At 45.2% G+C, this 25,343-nt stretch overlaps 2 long non-coding RNA genes across 3 annotated transcripts in view; one reads left to right on the forward strand and one right to left on the reverse strand.

Annotated features, from left to right (window-relative positions):
* Positions 1 to 25,343, reverse strand: part of LOC310825959 — a 79,841-nt gene that overhangs the window by 13,694 nt on the left and 40,804 nt on the right. Inside the window, exons 1-2 of one of the 2 annotated variants that reach the window (XR_014555580.1) lie at positions 10,789 to 11,954; positions 4,798 to 4,948 (exon numbers count right to left, since the gene is read on the reverse strand). This is a non-coding gene — a long non-coding RNA (uncharacterized lncRNA). Of the gene's footprint in view, positions 1 to 4,797; positions 4,949 to 10,788; positions 11,955 to 20,861; positions 20,944 to 25,343 lie in introns of those variants that run through there. The other variant, XR_014555583.1, reaches the window with a different exon arrangement.
* LOC310825986 lies at positions 207 to 2,975 on the forward strand. The gene is made up of 2 exons (XR_014555592.1): positions 207 to 650; positions 2,662 to 2,975. It is a non-coding gene; the product is annotated as an uncharacterized lncRNA (long non-coding RNA).

The following is a 25,343-nucleotide window of genomic DNA, read 5'->3' on the forward strand; positions in this document are numbered from 1 at the left end:
ACGTTTCAGTGGAAGCTGAATGTCAGTAGAATAGCACTGATTATGACAAACACAGAATGGGACAGAAGTCACCAGCTCCTTACATCCCTAGAAATCGCTGCAACACCTTCACGTTCTTGCTTGCTTGGCTACTATTAACAGCCAAAGTCTGGCACTTAGGCTGTTTAAATACATTTTATGCATAACATCTGACAGAGGCCTACATTTATTTTGTTGTTGTTGACTATATTCAGCCAGCGTTTGGTTCTTCCCTGCAGCAGTAATGGATGCACAGATCCACATTCAACATAATGAATGTGAATTTCCCCCCACAATGCAGCTCATTCAAACCCACCAAGTGACTAACAATGGGTGCCTGGCAAGGGGCCACTCGGTTGCCAAGGAATCCCGGATGCCTTTGGAACACAAGAGGCTGTTACAAGGAGCTGTGCAGTTCAGCTACAGAACAAGGCCTCTTATTTGAAACTATTTCCAGAGACATACACAGAAAGAGGCACAGAGGAACATGCTTTTCCAAAGACTGTGGCAGTTTGCCAGGCAGGCTACTGTGGCCATTCTCTTCCTCTGAAGCCACAACACTAGAAACCGAGCTCTGCTTCCCCTGTTGGGCTTTACGGAAGCCCTGTGCTGGCTCTAAATGAATCAGAAAGGTCATTCTTGTTTACCAAATACCAAATGTCTCATTCTTGTGGGTCTCTTTCATGGGTCTTTGTTGGAGGAGCCTTAACTAGGCATTTCTGTAAACAAGCCTTCAAAGATCAGGTGTATGATGTAAAAACTAGAGCAATGTTGGCTTCATCCTTTAGCAGCAGCTCATTTGTATGGGAGAAACAGTTGACAGAGTGCCCAGTGGATGGTCTCTTCAGAGCTGGCAAAGGCTGATAGCAGCCATAGCTTATCTCTGAAATAAGTAAGTGATACCTGAGTGTCATTACCTGGGACCCAGGTGAATGTCATGACCTGATACCCACTGGGGTCAATATGGCAGGCAGGCATTTCTGAGCATACATTGCTCTCATACGTTGCTTTCACAGCTCTAATATTTTTGCTTTGAATCAGTTTCTACTGAACAAGAGCTTACAGTCCGCTGTCAGCAACTAGCAGGGCACTAAGGAGAGGGTGTGCCGATTAGAAACGCAGGAGATCTGCCAAGTTCCTTCAGGCTAGCTGGAAGGTGAAGTACAGAGTACCCCTATACTGACATGCTCTCACCTTGTCACAGAACATGTTTCTGATACACAACTGACCTCAGCCTGCTAAGTGCTGAGCCTGCACAAACATGTTCCCAGTCACAACCACGATGTATCTGTGCCATTGTCCTGCATAAAAGTACAGTGGTGCCTCGCAAGACGAAATTAATTCGTTCCGCAAGTCTTTTCGTCTTGCGAGTTTTTCGTCTTGCGAAGCACGGTTTCCCATAGGAATGCATTGAAAATCAATCAATGCGTTCCTATGGAAACCGCCTTCAGACCAGGTCCGGGGACAGTCTGTCCCCCGACCTCTTCTGAAGGCCGGCGGGGGGGGGAAGTCTTTGCTTCCCCCCGCCTGCCTTCCCGGGACAGCGGAGACTTCTCCGCTGTCCCGGGGCGATCTTAAAATGCTGGCAGGTGGCAGCGAAGGGTTTGCTGCCGTCCCCCAGCATTTTAAAAGCCCCCGGGACAGCGGAGACTTCTCCGCTGTCCCGGGGCGATTTTAAAATGCTGGCGGGCGGCAGCGAAGGGTTTGCTGCCGCCCGCCAGCATTTTAAAAACCCCGGGACAGCGGAGGACTTCTCCGCTGTCCGGGGTGATCTTAAAATGCTGGCGGGCGGCAGCGCTGCCGCCCGCCAGCATTTTAAAATAGCCCCGGGACAGCGGATGAATTCTCCGCTGTCCCGGGGCGATTTAAAAGCCCCCTGGAAGGCAGGCAGGGGGGACAAAGACTTTTGCCCCTCACCCGCCTTCAGAAGAGGTCCAGAGGGCTCCCCAAGCGGCGAATGTCTGCCCCGCGCGAGGGGCGCTCTGCTTAAGAGCGCCCCTCGCGCGGGGCAGCAGGCTGCTATCCGCAGCCTAGGCGGGAACTCTTCTGAAGGCTGGCGGGGGAGAAGGGCTTTTCTTCCCACCGCCAGCCTTCAGAACAGCCTTCTGAATGTTGGCGCTGGGGAGGAAAACCTTCCTCCCACCGCAAGTCTTCAAGACAGGTCCGGGAACAGAGGAGAAGCGCTGCGCACCTTCCCCTCTGTTCCCGGACCTGTCCTGAAGGCTTGCGGTGGGAGGAGGGCTTTCCTCCCCACCGCCAACATTCAGAATGCTGTTCTGAATGTTGGCGGTGGGGAGGAAAAACCCTCCTCCCACCGCAAGCCCCGGGAACAGAGGAGAAGCGCTGCGCGCCTTGTCCTCTGTTCCCGGACCTCCCACCGCAAGCCTTAGGACAGGTCCGGGAACAGAGGAGAAGGCGCGCTGCGCTTCCCCGCTGTCTCCGGAGATTTCCCTATGGGCTTTCGTCTTGCGAAGCAAGCCCATAGGGAAATTCGTTTTGCGAAGCCGCTAAAAAATCGGAAAACCCTTTCGTCTTGCGGGTTTTTCGTTTAGCGAGGCATTCGTCTTGCGGGGCACCACTGTATATACTTAGCTAAGCAGAGATTTTTCATGCGCCTCAACCTGTCTTTTTGCTAACCAGCAGGGCATCACTTATCAGCTTCACATACCAGAAAGGTGAAGTGGCCTTGAAGAGACCAGAAGCTCCAAACTGACCGCTTCATGTAACAGACTACCAAAAATGCAACGTTTTGCACAAGACAGAAGAATAGTGAATTTATAAACTTTGTTCAGAACTATCTGTTGCCATGGTACAGCTAGTAGACAGGAGCGTGCTTTTTGGTATACCAGTAAGGAGTCCACAAGCTGTCCACATGTTCTGTTATCCAGTCATGTTTCTGAAAGGGATCGTTCACGAGCCCATGTAAAGAGAATGTTATTAAAGTGTCTTGAATTTTGTATTCGGGGTCCAGAATTTGGAGAACGCCTCTGGATCATTTATTCTTACTGCGGTCTTATCACAGATTTTTTGGTCTGTTGTTTTTTAGTACAGTGGTACCTCGGGTTAAGTACTTAATTCGTTCCGGAGATCCATTCTTAACCTGAAACTGTTCTTAACCTGAAGCACCACTTTAGCTAATGGGGCCGCCTGCTGCTGCTGCGCTGCCGGAGCACGATTTCTGTTCTCATCCTAAAGCAAAGTTCTTAACCTGAAGCACTATTTTTACATTAGCGGAGTCTGTAACCTGAAGCGTATGTAACCTGAAGCGTATGTAACCCGAGGTACCACTGTATACCTAAAATATTTTGCTTATTAGGGGCTACCCCACATTTTGTGTCTTGGCTTTTGAAAAATAGGGGGTCCTCAGTAATTAGCTAACTGGGAACCCCTGCTGCATAGCATTATGCTGCTTCTATGATGCTGCCTCTGTCCTCATTACCACTGATTACCTGCATCTTCTGAAAAGACAGCTTCCCTCCCTGCCCCCAGGCTTTCCCTGAATCCTGTCTTCCGTATGTTCTAATGCTTTATTGTATTTCTAGTATTTTTATTGATGTTCTCAGTAGTTTGCATGGATGGGTTTATGTTATAGTTATGTAATATTTGCCTACACTGCTTAAACATATTTTATATATTGAGCAGTATAAGAAATGGTCTTAGATAAGTAAATACAAATAAACAAGAGGCACTCCTTTCAGGGGAGGCACATTGTTTGGAAGTGATGGAGGAACAAGCACTGCTGGTGCTCACCTCAGTTCTGTGAATACTGATCAAGAGCAGGCTCCAGTCTCTGGGGAAGTGAAGCCAGCACCTTCCGCCAGCAGTAAATTGACTTTCAAAAGAAGTAAATAAATATTTTAAAGGCTTGCAGAGCAATCTCTGCATAACAGATCAGTTATACAAAGGCTTTAGCCGTTTCTCACTTGAGCGCAGGAAATAAACCTTAACAGGAAGGTTTTCGCCTTTTTAGAAAAAGGCAACTGGGAGAGCCGAATCTCCCATTTTTGTGTGCTGATTTTTATCCACTCGGGCTTCTTCACATAGGAAATGGGCTGCCTAATGAATAAAACTGCTCAGAAATTTAAGTTAATGCAAAGGAGTGGTACTAGGATTGCTAACTGGGATTAGGCATTCACAACGTATTTGACCAGCCTTAAAAGTTGCCTTGGGTTCACCCTTATAGGTTATTTAAGACTAGGCAGCAATTGGATGGCACATCCAGGCCCAGGACATTTTACTGCCTGAGGCAGAGAAGCAAATGGCACCCACTCCACCCACACTCCACCCCAAGTCCAGGTGCATAGCACCCAAAGCCAGCTACGTTATTCCGGCACCTGTAAACAAAAATCCCCAAAAGCACTTCTCCCTGGCAGCAAAAATGCAACAACAATAATATAACTAGCCCACTGATCCCCTTTCATCCAAAACTTAGGTGTCCAAGGCAGTTTTAACCTGATACTGCAGCTTTTTCTCCAATTATTTTACACTGGAGGCAGTCTCCATCAGCCCTAGCTATCATGATCAATGGTCATGAATGGCCACAGGTTCTCTATGACTCTGATGTTAGGTATGCATATGGATGTTTTTGGATAAGGTATTAACTTTCAAGGCAGAGAAACTATTTGACAGGGCACACACAGACACAGAACAAAGCATGAGCAAAACTAAGTGTCTCCCCTCCCCGCTTGCCTACGAAATGCCCATAAGTAAGATTCAGGCAAAAGCTACAATAAGCTTACTTCTTCTCGGCATCCCTTGGGCTTACCTTTGAGTACTTACTTTGGAATGGAGCGTAAAGGTCCTCTTTCCTCTGTGTTGCAGATTCTTTTATATTGTTTTCCTGGTCACTATAAGTCCTGCTTCCACCAAGGGGTCCTTTTTCTGGGCTATTTGTGCAAGATGAGTCTCCAGCCTCCATGAGGAACTACAGCTGGAATGCATGATTTAAATATTGAAGAAGATTCATACATCTGCTCGGTACATCACAAGTATTTTGCAGGAAGTCCAGAAGAGGAACTGCTAGCCATATGGAACTTGACACAATCTTCCAGATGTTAATATGATTATTTATTATTTAGAGGGCTGCCAGAAAAGGTCTGTGAAAATTCCCCCTTTTGAAGCTGCATGGTTGCCTAGTTACATACTTTTTAAAAACTCAGGTCTGGCCATGGGACAGAGCTGGCCCTGGTTGCCCTGATGAATTATCTTTACCACAAGTGTATGAGCCTCAATCTCTATGTGGCTTTCGCCACATGCTTTGTATCCTCCTGGACCAGCTCCAAGGAATGGGAATTAGGGGCCCTCTGCTACTGTGGTTCTAATCCTACTTACATGACCAGGCCCAAAGAATAGCATCGGGAGAGTACTACTATTCGTCCTCCCCAATGCTTTGGAATATCTATATGAAACTTTTGGAAGAGGTCACTGGGAAATCTGGGGCATGGCCCATCCCTATAGAAGGAAGAAGCCACCGCCAAAGATTGGTAGAATAATTCAGTGAACTATGCAGGGCACATTAGACAATTTGAAACCCAAAAAGATGTTGTTGTTTTTCCTTTCTTTTTTCTTTTATATAAGGGGAATGTTTAAAGCATAATCTTGTGAGCTTTGTTTATAGGCTTTTACATTAGTTGAACTTTTAAAAGTCACTTGTAATAATAAGAAGAAGGTTTAAAATTTAGATTGTTAAGAATATAAGATTTTAAGGACGTGCATGAATAAGAGTAAAATAATGGAACCAGGAGGGGGAGTGGAGGGAAGTTAATTAAGATTTATGGCTGAAATTGTTTAAAGTGAATTTATTTGTTTTTTGTTATTTTTGGAAAATTAATAAAATGTTATCCAAAAAACAACAACAACACGGAAATCTGGGGCATGGTCCTTACTGTATGCTGATGATACTCAGCTCTGCTTCTCCACAACATCTGAATCAGGAGACACTGTGCAGTGGGATGGATGAGAGAAAACAAGCCTGAATCCAAGGAAGATGAAGGTGCTGGGGAGGGGGGGGGAGTCCTATGACTGATAACTTAAGACATTTGCCTGCCTTGGATGGGGTTGCAGAAGCAGATATGCCATCTGAGGGTGCTTTGGGATCTAGCATTGTAACTGGAGGCCCAGGTGGCCTTAATGGCTAGATCAGGGGTAGTCAACCTTTCTATACCTACCACCCACTAATGCATCTTTCTTGATTGTAAAATTTCCTTACCGCCCACCAGTGCTCGATGGTGGGAGCGATTCAGTTTGTGCCGTAGAACCCCCTACCACCCACCTAGAATCCTGAAACGCTCACTAGTGGGCGGTAGGGACCAGGTTGACAACCCCTGGGCTAGGGCTACCTATTACTAATTTCGGATGGTACAAGAGCATTGACTCTTCCTGGACTAGGATAGCTTGATCACAGTAGTCTTGGCACCCGTGATTTCAAGACTGAATTGGTGCCCTGATGCTTGGTCCAGAAACTGCAGTTATTGCAGAACGCTGGAGCACAATTGCTAACAGGAGCAAGGTCCTGTCAGCACGTTGCATTTGCATATTATACCTGGCTACTGATTTAGATCCTGTGAAATAGTAAACACACATATAAATACATTGGGATTATACAAATAAATAACAAATGAAATGAAATATTATTTTACTATTTATTCCTAGAAGATACTGAAGGTTTAATATTGAAACCCTTATCTGTGTGAACAGGGGCAGTCCTAAACTCTCTGTTGTGAATAGTGTTAGGAAAAAGGAAGTGCATATATGTTTCAAGTCAATTTCACATACCAGTATGTGCCAAATTAGGTGGCCTTGGGTTAGCTTTACTCTCTCTGTCTCTCAACCACCTTCTGTCTCTTAAACTCTCTCAATTTGCAATACAGACCACAATTTGCAACATTTACACAGCTGATGCGAGAATTACCCATATATATTATATGTAAAGTGCTGCAAATAACCCCCCCAAAAAAAATCCTATACAAATGCTGTGTTGTTATCAATTTGTCACGCATATGAAGATTAGCTCATCTGACTGCTAGCACAACATCATCTTAAAGGAAACAAATATGGAAATAGGACTGATTATGCATATCTAATAAATGAGGCCTTGTTTGACATGAAGCTCCCAGAATTCCTCTCAGTGCTGGCTGGTCATTTTCACAGTGGAATGTGAGGAAGTCACAAGACCGCAGTGTTGCTTGTCAATTGAATGGAGTCATGGCCATTTTCGCTAGCAACACAATAGTTTTTTTGCATACTTCATAGCAAATGAAAATGCTATAGTGACTAGAACAGTCATTTGATTTCTTAATTATTAGCTGGTTGGAAAGTTATAATAAAGGTACAGTAACTTATAAAATGTTCCGTTCTTGAAAATTTTCTGCAGTTTCGGTTCTTGAACCTATACAGTGGTACCTCGGGTTAAGTACTTAATTTGTTCCAGAGGTCCGTTCTTAACCTTAAACTGTTTTTAACCTGAAGCACCACTTTAGCTAATGGGGCCTACTGCTGCCACTGCACCGCTGGAACATGATTTCTGTTCTCATCCTGAAGCAAAGTTCTTAACCTGAGGTACTATTTCTGGATTAGCGGAGTCTGTAACCTGAAGCGTATGTGACAGTATGTAACCCAAGGTACCACTGTAATGGGTCTTGAACTGATAGTGTCAGGTGGAGCTATTCTGCTTGCACATCACCACCTAGCTCTGACGAAGAACAGAGGAAGAACAGCCTAATCAATAGAGGGAACCTCCTTCCTTTAGAAAGCTACAGCAAACCAGATGATACTGACTCCTAAAAGGGATTTCAGAACAGGCTAGCTTGATAGTTTAAGCAACAAGAAGACCAGCTCTTAAATTTCACAGGAGCAGGTACTGGTACCCCTTTCCCCCTTTTGCATATGTCTGACATTGGTTGTGGCTTTTATTTCTGTTTCACGGATATTATGCCAGCCTTATATTTAAGCACTAGCCTGGTAACCATAGGTGACAAGAAATTGCATGCAAGGAAGTGAAGGGGCTGGTAGAAGTAGGAGAGATCATTCTGTTTCTCCTCTGGGCCCAGCACAGAACCAAGTGGGTTGCTAGGGGAGGGAAGACCCCCTACTTTCTACCCAGTATAATAATAATAATAATAATAATAATAATAATAATAATATATTGTATTATTTATACCCCGCCCATCTGGCTGGGTTTCCCCAGCCACTCTGGGCGGCTTCCAACAAAATATTAAAAATACAATAAAACATCAGACATAAAAAACTTCCTGAAACAAGGCTGCCTTCAGATGTCTTCTAAAAGTCAGATAGTTGTTTATTTCCTTGACATCTGATGGGAGGGCATTCCACAGGGTGGGCGCCACTACCGAGAAGGCCCTCTGCCTACTTCCCTGTAACTTCAATTCTTGCAGTGAGGGAACCGCCAGAAGGCCCTCGGAGCTGGACCTCCTAAGTGTCCGGGCTGAATGATGGGGGTGGAGACATTCCTTCAGGTATAGAAATACAGTGGATTACTGCAGGAGGGGAGGAACACGCTATCATTCCTCTGCCAGTCCCCTGCAGGCTAGTAAGTTTTGTGGCCTTATTTACAATAAGGCTGTGTGTTTCATACTATGTAACAGCATAATACAGAGACTATGGTAGAATTTTGTGGTGTACTCAGCCATCAACTGGACCTATGGTGGGGGTCCTTTTTCTGTACATTGACATAGTAGTTACAACTCAGTCACCTCCTGCTTCCCAAGCTTCTTTGAACTCTTGATCCAATTTGAATTGTTCCTCATACTGAGACAGGAAAATACATTCAAAAACAAAACGGATACACACACACACACACACACACACACACAAACTTTAAAACAAATTTTAAAATATGTTTGAGAAAAAGAACAACAAATTGGAGAGCTTTGTGAAATGTCTCCGCTCCTGCCAAATGAAGTGTCGCCCTCTATAAGAAATCACCTGTATTTTTATTTTGCCTTTTATATTCCCTCCTCCACTTTCTACCTTTTGCTTTGAAATGCTCCTTTCCCTTTAATATCACATTAATAACACCCACAAGTGATAGCGCCAAAACACAATGCATGCAATCCCGTGCATAGACAGCTAAATGCTATTGAGTTCAATGAAGCTTACTCCCAAGTAAGCATGCTGAAGTATTGCAGCCTATAAGGCATTCTGGGTGTCACTGCTGAAAATGCCACCTTCACCTGGTTTCTGTGCTAAGAGGCAAGGCTGTACTGTATTTGCAATATGTCCTGACAACACGTTGACATCCATTTGAAGGGCAGCACAAGCACGAGGCTTGCTCTCTGATCGTTCCCGGGAGCATTCTTTAGCCTGCACTGACCTTCACTTAAGGAGGAGCCTGCTTGCCAGTCATCCTCCTTCAAGTCACGTCTAAAGCTGTCGTGAGCAGGGAATGGGAGGGGCACAAACCCTCCAGGCTTCCTTAGGACAACCCAGCCAGCTCAAACTGATGTATGCCTATTGCATTATTCAGTGGAAGCTGGAGCTGAAGCAAAAGCACATTGAAATAGCTCTTGCCTGGCCACTGGGGCCACAGTACCAGTGACACTGACTGACTGACTGACTCACTCACTCTCTGAGACACTCCAACTGCCAGTTTTACTTCAGATCATATCTGCCGGTAATTTGATCATGTCTTCTGTGTGCGTGCACATGCATGCACACACACACACACACACACACACACACACACACCAACTCTGTGGTTACTTTTCCCATCAGGCTTCTTCATCTTCCCTGCTAGAAAGCTCAGGAACCCCATGTCAGCTTATTTCTGGCAGAAGAAATCACATTTTTCTTGTTACCAGACATCAGCAGGTGGCAGAGACATTGGCTGGTGGCACAAAATGATTTCAAGGGAAGGGTACGGAACAGGAAGGCCACAAAGGTTTATTGTATGTGTGAAAATACATAATCCCCCAGCTCTAATAATTAGGTTCCCTGTAGCTATGTGGCTGATGAGACACTTTCTTTGTAGGATTTACAGCAGTGATGGGGAACCTACAGTCCAAGGGTCTAATTAAGCCTACGAAGCCTCAGAGGTTAGTTCTCCAGTCCATTTTGGGCAAACCTGTACATGCCCTCGATATTTTTGAAGTTGTAAAGCAAAGGTGGGCAACCTGAAGGCAGAGACTGTCTTATTATTAATTTTTCGAGTCCCTCTCTGGGAGTCTTTTCAGGAAAAAGAAATGCTCTAAATAATGAATAAATAGGTATTTGGGTAACAGATGATACAATTAACACCAATGCTAGATCAGCTGTTGGCTTTTTGTGGCCTAATAATGCTGGCTTGTTTACACTAGTGCTTTATTTTACTTTTCATCCACTGTTCATGAGGACATTTCCCTCAAATTACCCAATAGAGATTGGAACCTCTGCCTGTCCGACAAAGAACAGAAGTTGTGCATTTATGGTGGTCAAGCATTGGGGAAAGAATGGCAGGCTTGATGATGTTGTTGTTGCTGTGCTGCTTTAAAAAGTGTTATTGTATTTAAACATTTCTAGTAAACCTCAATTTTCATTGAGAGCTGAAGGTGAAGCAGGGAGGGTGTGTGTGTGTGTGTGTTACGTTTTATTGAAAATGAGAAATTCACATTTCCACTTTAAAGGAGAGCCAAAGCCACATACAAAACATTTTATGCTGTCTCTACTTTTTGATTCAAAGAAATGAAAGTGTGAACATATTCACATTTTGTCAGAAGCTTCCAGTTTGGTCAATCTTGTAGAGCAGCATAATCATCATCATCATCATCATCTTACCCAAGCTACTGTGACTGATGTTATCTTATGAAGCTTTGGACTTGAACTTTTCTCCCTCCCTGCGATGCTTCATAGTAACCCCAAGAGGAAGATTCAGTAGGCTTTTGATGCTTTCCCTTGCCTCCTTTGGCTAAGGAGTCTTACTAACTGTACAATCCTAACCCCATTTACCTGGGAGCAAACCCCACTGACTTGCTTCTGAATAGATAGGCTTTCCCTGTAATATATCTCTAGGTGGGAGATTTCTCTTACAGTCAGCTGCCTGCCACCAATCTTAATCTGTTTCTCTGCTGTTGCTGCCCCCTTGTGACTTCTGCTGGGGTTTACAGCCCAGTAGAAGCCCTTTATATAACTTGTGCTTAAACTGCCATCTCCCCGCCTTCTTCCCATGTTCACAATACAAATGGAATTCAAAACTGGCTCTGTTTTCATCTGCTGCCATGCAGTAACAATGTCCACAGTGTTTAAAGGTGTTCTTAATCATCTATTGTGAAATGACAGCAGGTCCAGATCTCTCAAAGCAATCACTGTAGAGTTATAATCCTACTTATCTCAGTAAATCAACCTTCAGACTTCTGGAGGATGGTGACATTCAGTGACTAAGATCCAGGCTAGAGAAATTCACCCATGAGGGCAGCCCCACTGTGGGTGAGCAGCACAGCCTCTTGACTATTCTGCCTGCGAAGCCATGCTGGAGGAGGCACAAGTCACACATCCTGAAAGAGAAGCTTCTGGCTGCCTTTCTACCTTTCTTGTTTATATCTCCTTATCTCTCTTCCTACATACTTAGGCTGTGTATACACACCACCTATTTAAAGCACACCCCTCCCCAAAAAAATGAAATTAAAAAATCCTAGGAACCGTAGTTTACCCATTCACATAGCTACAATTCCCAGCACCCATAACAAACTGCAGTTCTCAGGATTCTTTGGGTGTGCGCGCTTTAAATGCATGGTGCATATGCAGCCTAATTTTCCTTAGGAGTTGGGAAAGGGCAGAGCAGGGCAAATGAAATGCCTAAAAGCGCAGTCCTACGCAGGTCTACAAAAAGTACATTTTGTTGAATTCAAAGGAACTCGCTTCCTGCTAAGTGGGTATACAGTTGCAGCCTAAAAGAGACAAACAATGGAAGGAGAGTCTCTCCTTCACTCTAGGTATGATTTATCTGGCATCGTCTCCTGGTAGGTGGGGTAGCCCTCATTTTGCAGTGATTTTACTGAGTGGGGATCCATGTCACCCATGAAATATCCCAGTGCACACACATGTGTGTGTGTGTGTGTGCGTGCGTGCGTGCGTGCGTGCACACGCACCCACCCACACACCCACCACAGACCACCAGCTGCTTTTACCATTTCTGCATTTCTCCTCTGCTTTTAAAAAGTATTAGTCCAAACAGTCCTCTTTGAAATTTAACTGGAGACAAGATGCTTTAGGTCAGGACAAAAGAAGACTGCAAATGGGACAGTGTTCTATAAAAAGAAACTTGCTGCTGCTGCTTTTAAGAGTTGGTATTGATTTTTCCTTGTGTGTGCTATATCTGTTGTTACGCACAGAGCAAAGCAGGACAGGGAGATGTCTTCAGCGCTCTTCCTTGAGACGCTGCCTGCACTGCAGTTCATTAAGCCAGATAAAGATGACTGGATGTGCCAACTCAGGCAGGAATTGGGTAATATTGTCCACTATTTCCTGCCTCACAGGGTAATAGCGCCTTGGGCCTGCTAATTCCCTCAACTGACACATTCAGACATCTTCATCTGGCTTATCTGACACATTTAGATACTATAGGATATAAATTAAACTTGTTCTGCAGTGTACTCGACACTCTTTTAAGCAAGAGTGATCAGTAGAACGGCCTCCATTTGTTCTCAAAACTTGGTTCTGGCAGGAAATGCTACATTATGTCTAGCAGAGGAAATGGGAATCTCAGGCCCAGGGAGACAAATGGGGCCAGATTCTCAGGACACTCCCCTCGGAACACTTCCATTTTGGAACATGCTCAGGTGCTACTTGCTTTCACCCTTTAGAGCGCAATCCTACTGCTGTGTTGGTGGAGGAGTTAGGATGGCACGATGTTGCTTCTCTGCCAGCCCCCACCAATTGAAAGGACCATTACTGGAGGGAGTGGTCTCTTCTATGAAAGAGGCCCCAGCTGCACCCAAGCTACTATTAGAAGTTCTTCTCCCAGCAATAGGAAGCAGGAAGTCCCCAAATGGGATGGGGTGGGGTATTCAATCCTCGAGCCCCTTAGATATGCCAGCCTAGGATTGGTGTAGCAAAAAGTGGGCTGCCTCCCCTTATTTTGCCCTGGCTGGTGAGAGAAGACGGGGCTTGGGAAGTGGTGGCAGATGCACCACTCTGCTCTTTCTTGGTTAGGATTCCCCTGTTAGTTGCTCAAGGAACTTTCCGCTGCTGACACATCTTCAGGATGCTTTATAGCCAAAGATGCTGTAATCAATGGAAGTGTTCGTTGCTGCTTCTGCCACCTGTTTCCTCCCAGCTGCCTCTTTCCCTTGCAGCTCTATGTCAGTCTGGCCGGCTTGTAAACAAAAACTCACAGAACAACAGCCAATCGGAGGATGACACATCATGACAAACGGGTGGGAACAGAAGGGGCTCCTGCAGACTGCAACATGCCACTGGTGCAATAAAACTTCATTAGTGATAGATTTACGTTGGAGCATCTACACATCATTCTGCTTTATTAGTTCTTATGCGCTACTTCCCCAGCTTTGATGCACTGTTGCTGTCTGGAGGGGCAACCTTAAGCTATAGCACAAGAAAAGCAGGACATACCCTTTATTCCTTGAGCATATAAGACATAGCATGTGTGACACAAACTGTAGTCTTCTTCTCAGGATGTTCCTGCTCTGTTCATAGGCAATTGCTTGCTTTCTGACAGTGACACGTGTAAGGATGGGCGAATCTGTTCATTTCAGTTTCTCTCAATTTCTCTTTTTTCCAATCTTAAATTTGGTTCTCCACATTTCCACATCAGTTTGATGATGATGATTTTTAAATTCCTCATGCAAATTCATCAGCATTTTGGGGTGAATTTCTCCTATTATACATATATTTGTATGCAACTTTGCCTAACATACAAATTTTTGCAAGCAATTTTCCAGAACGTAATTAATTTTGGGGTATATTATTTTTACCAACATATGCATTTCTAAGGCACATTTTATGCTAGTAAATGGACACATTGCTTGGTTGGAAAGGTGCACTGCAAAATTCAGAGAAATGCAAATTGTGAGGGACAGTTGCATATTGTTTCAGAAAGCATGTATTGAATAAGTTCACCTTCAAATGCAAACTGAGCCAAACCTCTCTCCTAATCCTAGGCACAGGCAATATATGGATAGTTTTGATCAGGGAGCGAGGTGCAATATGTGTGGGTTGTGTTAGTTGGCGGCAAAGGGACATGTAAGCATGTGCAGTACACCAAATGAACTGAGCATTTTCTGTGGGCTCTGCCTCCTGAGCCACCAGGCTCTCCCAAGCTCTGCCTCCAGACCTGCCAGGCTCGTCCACTTGACCAACCTGGCTCCACCATGGAACTCGCTTGACAACGTGGATGGAACTTGTAGTAGTATCTCACTGCCTTCGTCTGCTCTCCATCACCAAGGAATGGGAGTAAAATTGTGCAAATGGCTGAGTGATGCAGCTGGGCACCTGGTCGTGCTCTGACTCTTGCGGATTGATCTTCCCCTAGATTCTCTCAAAGGGTCAACTGGGTATCACTGAGCAGAAAGGGACAAGCCATAATGGAGCGGCCCTGCTCATGAATGAAGGTCACCTGGCAGGCTACAGAGCCACAGCCACCTGCATGTCCTTGCACAACAGAGTGCTTGATTTTCCTGGCACGTTGGAGCAAAGTTCTGAATTGTAACTGAGCTCAGCCCTGGCGGCACTAATTGTTCAACTTTCAGATTTTGGAGTTTTTTAATCAGCTTGTGCCAACGGGAACAAAATTGCTGCTACCAGCAGAAGTGGTTTTTGTACGCACAGTTCCAGCCTCCCCCCCCCCGCTTGCCGCCCAACTGTGACTGAAAATCAGACTCCATGCGTTGACTTAATGTCTCGCTGCAAGCAGCCAGAAACCTTAGCCTTGTGACGCAATTCACGTGGGGTTATTTTGGGGCAGAGATGGAAGCTGTTTATAGAGATGCCTGCAGCCATAAGTCAATTGCAGCTCGCAGATCTGTTGGTCTCTCTGAACCACCTATCAGATTACACATGGCAGGGCAATTGGGGTTGCAAGAGCCAGCACTGGCGTGACAGTCTCTCTCTCTCTCTCTCAGATATTATCTCTACCAGCTGGTTTGGTAGTTATATTCTCAAAAATGGAGGCAGACCCTTCACACAGTGGCAACATGCAGCACAGTGCCAACTAGAAGAGGGATCTGTCCCCCTTGCATCCACTGGGTTCACCCACTCGAGACAGGTAGCTCTATGCCTCTAAAAATGATATTTGCCAACTAAAACGGAGGTTTCTGTAGCAAAATGCTAATCAGCTTGTAACAGACCTGATGGAAGACACTTTTTATTTTTATTTATTTAAAACACACACACACACACACACACACACACACACACATATATATATATATATGCCCTGCTCTTTTGACTTCACCTTTGAACTTCCTTTTTACCAATCTTCTTGTTTGGGGGGAAGTTTCCTCTTCTGAAATCCAATGTGACCATGTTGGATTTTCTTGGCAAGGGCTGTCTACATGTATTTTTAATTTAATAGCACTGTGGTCATTTCACCCAGTTGTTTCAACAACCCTTGCATCTCGCACAAGGTCCTGGATGCCACTTGAGGTTAAATCCAGGGAGGCCGTTCCATTTGGCTGTTCTAGAGCACAGTATTGGAGGACATCTAGGAAATTTACCTCTTTGTCATAAGCGATGCACATATGTCACCAGTCTATGTCAGGGTAATTGAAGTCCCCATTACTGCAACATTTTCTCTTTGGGGTGCTACTTTGATTCCATTCTTCCTCTCAACATCTGAAGCATCATTATCTGAAGAAAGGTAGATCTAGACTCTAAATACATTTCTGTTTGACCACATAGACCATCAACATCACAGACAGAGCAAGCAACAGTCCATCTCCACAAAGAGGATAGCTTTTACTTGTCTCAGATTCACATAAAAATGTTAGAATTCACCTGTAATCTTTGTATTTTGGAACCATCCCACCAAGTGACCAAATATGCCTTCGCTAAGAAATCTGCAGTAATCTCTGCACATGCTCTGAAATCCAGGACTCTGTTCAAGCAGGTAGCAAGCTTCTAGTTAAGTTAGAAAGACTTTAAATTTTCATTTGCAAGTATGTATGTGAGATAGTTGCCTTTTCTATTTTTCCTCCTTTTCTCCCTTTTACCAAACAAAGTTCTTCTTCTTTAATACTTGGGATATTTGCCTTCCTGGGTTTAAAACAAAATTTCTCACTAATATATTTCCCGTGTTCTAAGAGGGCACACAGAACTTGCCCCTTTGTGTTCTAAGGATGTGTTTAAAGTTCCTGTAAGGTTTTATGTTTATGCCATGGGCTTTGGTGAAATAAATCAAAAGCACCTTTTTAATATTTTCCTAGAGCTGGGCTGGAAGGGAAGGGTCCACTTCAGCAGGTCCTAGAAATACCCCATGCAGCTGGGAATTCCCCCCCCCCCCCAGGTAGGTTTAGGCAGTGGTGACAGTGCATTGTGATTCTTTTTTTAGGAAACATTTGCAAAAATAGAAGAGGTCTGCCAGTAGGGAAAGTCTCCTCCCTTTCCTCCGCTGATCCGTCACAATGTAATTGGGCAATTTGGGCATTGAAGGAAGTTGTCCTCATTCTTTCATGCTCCATGTGTCTCATGTCATATGGGATTATCTCACACACTGTACAACAATAAGGAGACCAGATTTACAGCATGCCTTCCCCTTTTGCTTTCACAGGGTACATCCAGGACAACTGATCCCTCACATCAAACTCCTTTCCTGAAGCCAAGGGCAGAGTGGGAAGTGCAGGCAGACAGAAGCACCCATTATGGAAATGGGTCGTGCCAGGGGTGTCTCTTGATGCCAGATGCTATGGGACTCAACAGAGGATAATCAAATCAAATGCTGAATATCTGCTCTCATTAATCAGATGGATTAAAAAAATGCAGACTTAAGGGCAAAAGCATGAATATGGAGATGAATCAGAATAAAAGAAGGGGCTGCTCCAGGCCTCATCTTCCTCAGGTCACCAGGAGAGCAGGGAGCAAGGAAGGGCTGTGTGCGGAATGAGCAAGGAGGCTGAAATCATGCCTTGGGCACTGCTAGAGCCTGTGGGAGCCAGGGCTGCTTGTCACACTGAGGAGGCATCTGAGGGGTGAAACAGTCAAACTGGCCTTGATCCTCAGGGTTGCAAATGGCCCATTCTCTCTCCCCCCCCCCCCGCCAGCCTTGGCAATCTAATTCTCAAATTAATTATGTGAAATTGACAGATCTGGTTCAGGCTGGCGTCTACCAAGAACCAGGGACAGTGAAAGGAAGGGAAGACTATCTTACTGAGGGGCTACTGAGGGCAGCAGGGCTTCGAAACACCATTTTCTGAAGGCATCTGCTCATTAGGACCAGGGTGGGAGGCTATTTTCATCCCGAGAGTCACAAGCCCTTCTGGACAACCTTCTGGGGACTGCATGCTGGAGGTGGACAGCTGGAGCAATGAATATGCACATTCATTGGAGCAATAATATGAATATTACCTTTGAAGAGTAGGCTAGTTTCTGTACACACTCACGCACACCCCTCTCTAGCTTCCACCCAAGAGGCAACCAAAGAGGCATTATTAGAGTTCAAGGACACATTCTAGCCAAGCAAACAAGGGTGTAAAGCACAGCTGAGCGGGGGGGGGGGGGGGAGGAAGAGAGTTATATGGGAGAGATACACACCCAATGCCTAAGCCAAGGTCTTCCTACATCTGAAAGTTTAAATAAAGTTGTGGCCAATTTAATCCCATAACACGTTGTCATGCGTTTCTCATTTCTTCTGGGTGGCTCTTGGGGTTGGAGGTCTCCATCTGGGCACGCAAAAAACACTGTGACAATCTACGGAGATATTAGTGTAGACTTTCCATTATGCTTTCTTACACCTGCTGCCCTTCTACCTTATCATTCCAGGAAGTGTCATCTGTTCTACTAGGTCATCCCAGAGGTTTGCTGGCTCAGACGATCACTGATGGTCCAAATTCTAGAGTGTTCATCCAAAGTAGCAGTATGTCTCTTTTCCCACGAGCACAAGGATTCCCCCAACCCTCAGGAGCAGATTTGGGGAAGGTGCAAGAGAGGAACGGGTGTGTGTAATTACGTTGCGCTAACAAAACAAGGGCGTTGGAAACTGCCCATTGCCAACAGAGTCCATTGAAATGTGGGGTTTTTTAAAGATAGATCCCCCCTTCTTATCTCTGTGGCATCCGTCTCTCCAGCAGCCTGCTTGCAGAGTGGCACCCTTTGAATTTCTCCTGCAGGCCCAGAGAGCATCCTGGGTCTAAGCTGCTCATGAAAACTGCCCGCAGGAGCTACCGCAGGGAGATACAGAGCCATGTCACATCTTGCTGCAGTCTGCACGGTGTGCATTGCGTAGCCCTCCTTGCTTTGCCGGCTGACTCAGCAGTGGAAGAGAGTGGATGGCCCGTGTCATTATGGTAATCCTCCATTTCCAGGAGAAATTCAAAGGGTTTCTCCAGGGCAGATGTCCTGAATGCAGAATTCAGCAATGGCCGCAAGGTGATCCAAAGATGCTACTCTCCATACATCTCAATTTTCAGGATCTCTACCTTGCCCTGGCCCACACCATATCTACCAACCCTTCTTGTTTTTTCTCTTAGTATATTTGCACTGATATTCACCCTCCCAAAACCCCCCCACCCCTATTGCGTATGTAAGGAGAGATCCAGCAATCCATATAGCCAAACATATGCAGACATCCAAAGCCCACCTGATAATTAGGTGAGGGTAAAAGTCCCATCAGCAGGCACAAGCTCTTCAGACCACACCAGCTTCTCCTTCCTACTGTCAACTTATCTGTTGCTACCCTCCTAACAAATAAGACACAGAAACCTTGAAGCAATGAGGCACTCTGGGTCCTGCTTGGCAGGGTGCTTGTTTATTGTGTGTGGGAAAGGGCCTGGGCTGAGTTCTGTGACATCATTATGGCACCCACATCATTGCCATGGGCTTCTTCTCTGAGCAATACCATGAGAACGTTGTTTGCACACAATGTTATGAACTTCATAGGAAGTGGACATGCACACTATGGGCGTGGCCGTCATTGTAGCTATGTTGTTTTCCAGCCATGTGGGCTTTATTATAACAGCTGAAGTTGACACATTCTCAAGATGATAAATTCCGTGCCCAGTACCAAAAAGTCTGCACCTGGAGTTGTCGAGTTCACACAGTCCTTCTAGAGAACAATTTGGTTGTTTTGGGGCACTACATTACATTCCCCTTCTATTACAACTGAATCTGATGATGGTGCTGGATCTGCTCATTCACTGCAAAACACATCCACAGGTACTCCATTTCAGATTTTCAGTCGGAGTGTAAATATCCAATAAATTACTGTTCTGCGAACAGCCAGGATCACTTGAAAGGATTGATTCAAATGTCCATGACTCCTTGAGAACTTCCCCAAAATGTCCAGCAGGGGGAGCATTTAGATTGCTCCTAGTGCTTGGTCAGACACACCAATACTGCAAGCGGCTGCTGCTGCTGCTTCCCACCAAGTAGGAGAGTTTGGGGGACATTATAAAACCCACCAATTTATTTAACCTGTTTCCCCAGGGGTTTCCTTTACAACAGTGCCCTAGAGTAGAAAAGGAAAGTTTGACAGAGAAGAAATTATGATTCCAAGTTGCATTTTTCTACCTGCTGTGGTTCACCATTTCCTTTGTTTACCATGGAGTCTAATGCAAAAGAGGCAGGACTCAAGACAGCCACTGGACACCATTGCCTTTATTATGCGTTCACTATTCTTCCATTGATTTTGAGCATCAGCCTCTCTTGACCTGACTTGATTATATTGAAAAGGCTGGGCCCAGGTTTGTGTATTACTGTGTTGCAAACTGAGCCAGTTTGAGCCGTGTACATCTCCCGGCTTCAGCAAGCCACATGCACCATGCTGTATGCTCAGGAACTCAACAGATCAAATGTCAAGAAATATCATGTTTGGGCAGTCAAGCATACCCATCTTTTCCATCTCTGTTGCCCGGTTTGCAGGACTGCTTCCCACCCACCATGCCACGGTCCAACCCCTGGCATGAAACATTTGCATGCTTGAGAAGCACCCACCCCACAAAAGCCACCCTGAAGTCCTCCTTCCTAAGTCCTCCTTCAAACAATCACCCAAATGCACTGCCATTTTGCACATCCTTTCCATAGTGAATAAGATGTTCAATGTATGGCAAGTCTCTCTTTGCTGTACCAGCCTCTGGACTGTCTCACTAATACATTGCCACTAGCAGAGAGAAGAAGGCATGGTCCTTCTTGGGAGACAAGGCTGCACTTTGGGTGTCTTCCCCTCTCCTTTCTTTAGCTCCCTCCAAAGTTGTGTTTTCATCATGATGTTAGAGAGAGCTGAGTTCCCAACACCAATTTTGGTGGGGGGTGGGGCAATGTTGCTGTGGATATTATGAAAAGTAGGTTTCCCGAAAAATCGTTTTCTTTGAATGTATAACCTCTAGACAGGGCAGAGCTTGAAGCATGAAAACTGGGAGATGTCGGAGCTTTTATTCCAACATAGCACTTTGCACTTACCCAGCGGATGTTGTCCCTGTGTGAGCAATATGACTGGAAAGGCCAGGCATATTTGTAAGAGATTTGGGAAAGTAGAAGCGCAGATAGATGACTAAGGATAAAATGAATATTAGACTTATGTGTATAAGGCCTGACAGCCAGTTAAAAGACTGCTTTAATTAATTTAGCCAATTAATTGATTTAATTAATCCATTAAATGTAAATAAATGTGCAGATGGCTGAAACCTCAACAGAGGTGCCTTTTTGAGATAATGGAGGAAATGCAAGTTAAATTAGAAAGAAACAAAAACTTACCCGAAGAAATGGCCATCTCTAATGGGTTCTTTTTCATTCCTCCTTACAGTAGCATATCAGACTCAAACTGGCCTAAAATCAAACAAACGAACAAGTATGCATTGAACTTGCAACCTTCCTGGTTTAAAATGTCTTCCTACTGATTTAAATGGAATACCCAAGACCTTAAATTCTTGCTGGAAATGTCTATGGGAAATCCATTCTGAGCTGGCCCATGCAGGGAAACAGAAGAGTCTAGGGGTGCTGCTGCCAGTGCACTCTCTCCTCCATTCCCAGTGATGGAAACATTTGGCACCAGCTCTTATTATGGCAGTATTGGATTAAATATGTTTTCCTAGCAGGTGAGCATATTGAGGCTGGGCTGCAAAATAAAGCAATCATTTCATTTTCAGTTGGCATGAATTTAAATAAATTAATATGTTCACATTAGCAATATTTCCCTCTGGATGGTGCAAAAGATTTTCAATATCCTACAAAGGGGAGAGCAGAAAAGGACATGTGTGTGTGTGTAGTGAAGGACTTCCCATTCATTTTAATGGGAGCTTTCTTCCTATACAAGTTGTCAGTGCAAGAAGCCCAGTCTGAATTGGAACCATTTTTTAAAATAATAATAAGAAACCTGACCCCCAATCTAGGGTCTGAAACTGCCCCAAGACCACCAAGTTGGCAATTTGTGTTCAGAAAGGCACAGCTACAGCTCTCATATGTCATCTTCTTTGGCCTGTGATTTGAAGAGTCCTTAAAGCAGCAGCTATGTCGAAAGCCACAGAAAGAAAGAAAGAAAGAAAGAAAGAAAGAGAGAGAGAGAGAGAGAGAGAGAAAAGAGGCTGTGGCTCCACAGTTTAGTCAGAAGAAAGACTATCTGCCATATGCCTCTTATGAAAGTAGGAGTGTTTGCAACACGCTGTTAGAAGTACTGTATTTCTCATAACAGTTTCCTTGTTTCCTTAGACAAAGGGAAGCAAAATACACCCAGCTGCGTTCACATATAAAGATCAGCACACACTATCATTAACATGCGTTCAGGACTTCAGGGGCTCCAATTGTCCACAAAAAGATTGCCTTAGGACATCAGTAGCAGAATGCCTCTTTGGCAAGCAAAAAGGAGAGTCATAGACACATCAGGCCTGTTGCCCCATTCCCACCAGTCCGTCAAGCCACCTCCTTTTTCTCCCTTCCAGCTTTCCCTCCTGTTTATGTCACAACACTTCCAGGTGCTGCTTCCCCTTCTAGAATGATAGATGTGGCCAGTTTCAGCAGGAGGCAGAGCAGCTATACCTAAGCAGCAGGATTACGGGACAGCAACGTCAGCAATTCACAATTTAACCGAGCAGAGCTAGGCTAGGCCATGAGAAAGGAAACCTTTCTGCTGCAAAATGAAGATACAAACTCATTGAGAAAGAGTCCAGCTGTAGCTGTTTGCAAAGACAAGGTCAGATCTTATGGGATGTGTTGACAATGTCTGGAGATAGAACAGAACAGGCAACCAAAATAGCCAAAGTAACTGGTTTCTTTTCAGTACTTTATTCCTTGCTTGTGGGCCAGTGTTGCGTTTTTCAGCCTGTGTCAGGGCATACCTTTCTAAAATCATACTTCCTAAACTTGGAATGAGGCTCAGTGTGAACTAAAACAAAAGAAGAGCAATGCTGATCAGGCGCCATCCAGCCTAGGCTTTGCCAACATGGTGCTTTCCAGATGTTTTGGACTACAATTCCCATCAGCTCAGCTGTGCTGAGTGGAACTGATGGAAGTTGTAGCCCAAAACAGCAGGAGGACATCAGATTGGTGAAAATGGATCTACTCTAGTAACCTGCTTCAAATAGTAGACACCCAGAAGCTTTTGCTTAGCCCACACACAGTGCATGAAGTCTACAGTCATAATCTTGCAACTCCAGCAATTGATTCTCATAGCTATTTTGCCTCTGAACATAGACCCATAGAGCCAGGAAGTACTTCAAATGTCATCTAGTCAAACCTCCATGCAGTAAAACTGCTGCTACAGTATCCAGCCTCTGCTAAAAAAAAAATAAAGAACAAAAAACCTGTACAGAAAGTTGACCACCTTCTGAGCTGATCTGTCCCACTTTTGAGCAGCTTGTACAATATTTAGTTAAACTCCCCCAATCAAGCCTAAAAGTCATTGATAGACCTACCAATCCTACAGGAGTGTGTCTAATTACATTTTAAAGTCATCTAACCTAATGGCTGTCACTACACCTTGTAGGAGTGTGAATTCCATAGGTTTAATTGTTCCATAAGTACTTTATGGCCCTGAGACCTCAGGGTATAGGGCAGTATATAAATATAATAAATATAAATAAATAATAAGTAATCTTTATTGAATATATTGCTGGACAATTTCCACAGGTAACCCTGAATTCTTATGAGATAACTTAATCAAATTATGAGTTGTGTGAAGGAGATGATTCTCTCTATACATTCTTTTCTTCACACAACACATTTTATTAAGTAGTCTTATATGCTACTCATATCTTCTTCCTCTAAACCTGCATTATTTTTGTGTATACCTTCCTACACCTTTTCCAGTTCTCTTTAACAGCCTTCGCATTAAATTTGCCTCTTTACCCACCCCACCCCCCGCCTTGTGCACACTGAGACTACACCCACATCACGCACTTAAAACACATTTTAAGCACTCCCCCCCCTCCCACAAATAATATTGGGAGTTGATGTTTGTTAAGAACGCTGGGAACTGTAGCATTAAATGTGCTTTAATGGTGTGCATTCAGCTTTGATGTAAATGCTTTCATTGAGCTAGCAACCATGACCGCAAAATCTTTCCTTGGAAAATCACTGCCAGTTCAGGACCTGCCACTGCATATGTGAAGGCTTTCCAGAACGCATCGCTTTATGCTTACATTGAACCTCATCTGCTGCCCATGGAACCCTGGAGAAATCAACGTTCTAAAAAGGACGCAGGGAAACGCCCGGCTTCAAACAGCAGCCCGCGGAGGGCAAGAGGGGTGACGACGAGGGGCGGAGCTTAGGGGCTCGCCCCCGCAGTCTCCTCCCACTGGTTTAGTTAACTCGTTTACAGAGCGCTCGGAGGGGCTTAAGATTCACTAGGAATAGTGCGCTTGACGGTAAACGTGTTAACTCTGGATTTAGTGGTTTTCCACGCCGGCTTTAGACGGTCGTGTGCATTACAGTACTGGACTTCCTTCGAAATGTGGTGATTCTGGCTGGCTGCACCCCAGGGCCCCCCTGCTCACTGGACTTCTGCCCCAGAGCCCTACACAGAGGAAGAGAAACGGGTCTCTTTGCACCTCGTCTGGAAAAAATAAGAGCCGAAAAGAAGCAGGCTGCGGACTGATAGGGAAGCGCGAGAGAGGGACTCGTTTTTGCAAATAAGAGGCATGGGATCCGCGACACTTCCGCCTATGATCTCCCCTTCACTTAAAAACAAACAAACCCTTCCCTCCAGCCCCACGGAAGCCGTGCAGGGAAAGGAGCAGTGGAGGGCTGTCTGAGCCCCGCAGCTTGTTGTCGCTATTGCAGTGCGTGGGGGAATCTGCTCCTTGGGCAATGGTGCTTCCCGGCACTTGAGAGCAACTTGGCAGGCGGAGGGAACGGGGTGCTAATTACCTTTGTCACCAGCTCCTTTTCTACCCTAAAGTGAGCAGGAAGCATATAATCTGCCCTGTCAGAGAGGAGGCTGCGGAGGGCGGAAGCCCCGCCCCCGGCCTCCTGCAGCCCCACATGCCTCGAGTCGCAGGGCTATCATGGCCAAAACACAGGCTTGGCTGACAACAAACATTGGCGAGGAAAAGCGAGGTGGGCGGGGTGGGGGAGAAGCTGATTAAAGGGGGCGGGGCCGCGTGATTCACAGGATTAACGGGCAGTTTTGAGCTGGAACAGAGAAAAAGCAGCTCTCGGAAGTAGCTGCTGCTGCTGCAGCCCTTAATAGGCAGCTTCTGCCTATGGGTGGTACCTGTGGGGTAGGAATTGTGGGGCAGAAGACCGGAGCCCCATTGAGAAAAATGAGCAGGAGGGCCCCCCAAGCACAGCAGGGCCAGTTTATCACATTTTAAGTAAGGGAAGCAATGCACATTACCATATAAAGAGGGAGGGAAAGGAAGACCCTTAAATCCAGTCTGAATTGCCTGATTGCATCACTGCCTGCCTAATACAGGGCCCATGGTGGTAGGTGATTCTGCAAGAGGGACACTTAAATCTCTGGACACTGTGATACATAGTTAAGTCTACAGAGAGCCAGTGTGGCATAATGAGTAGTGTGTTGGCCTCGAGTTGAGGAATCTCTTGTTTAAGCCCCATGCAGACAGAACACTCACTGAGTGACTTTGTGTCTGTCTTTAAAACAAATACAGAGCTGTAGCTACAGGGGGGCTAGCCATGTTTTTCTGCCCCTGGTTAAGCCTCCATAGGGGCACCATTGAGGCTTGCAGCCTGTGTGTGTGTGTGTGTGTACACAAATGTGTGTGGGGGGTGCC

Source organism: Podarcis gaigeae (genome assembly GCF_964106915.1).
Source record: "Podarcis gaigeae genome assembly, chromosome: 1".
NCBI lineage: Eukaryota > Metazoa > Chordata > Lepidosauria > Squamata > Lacertidae > Podarcis > Podarcis gaigeae.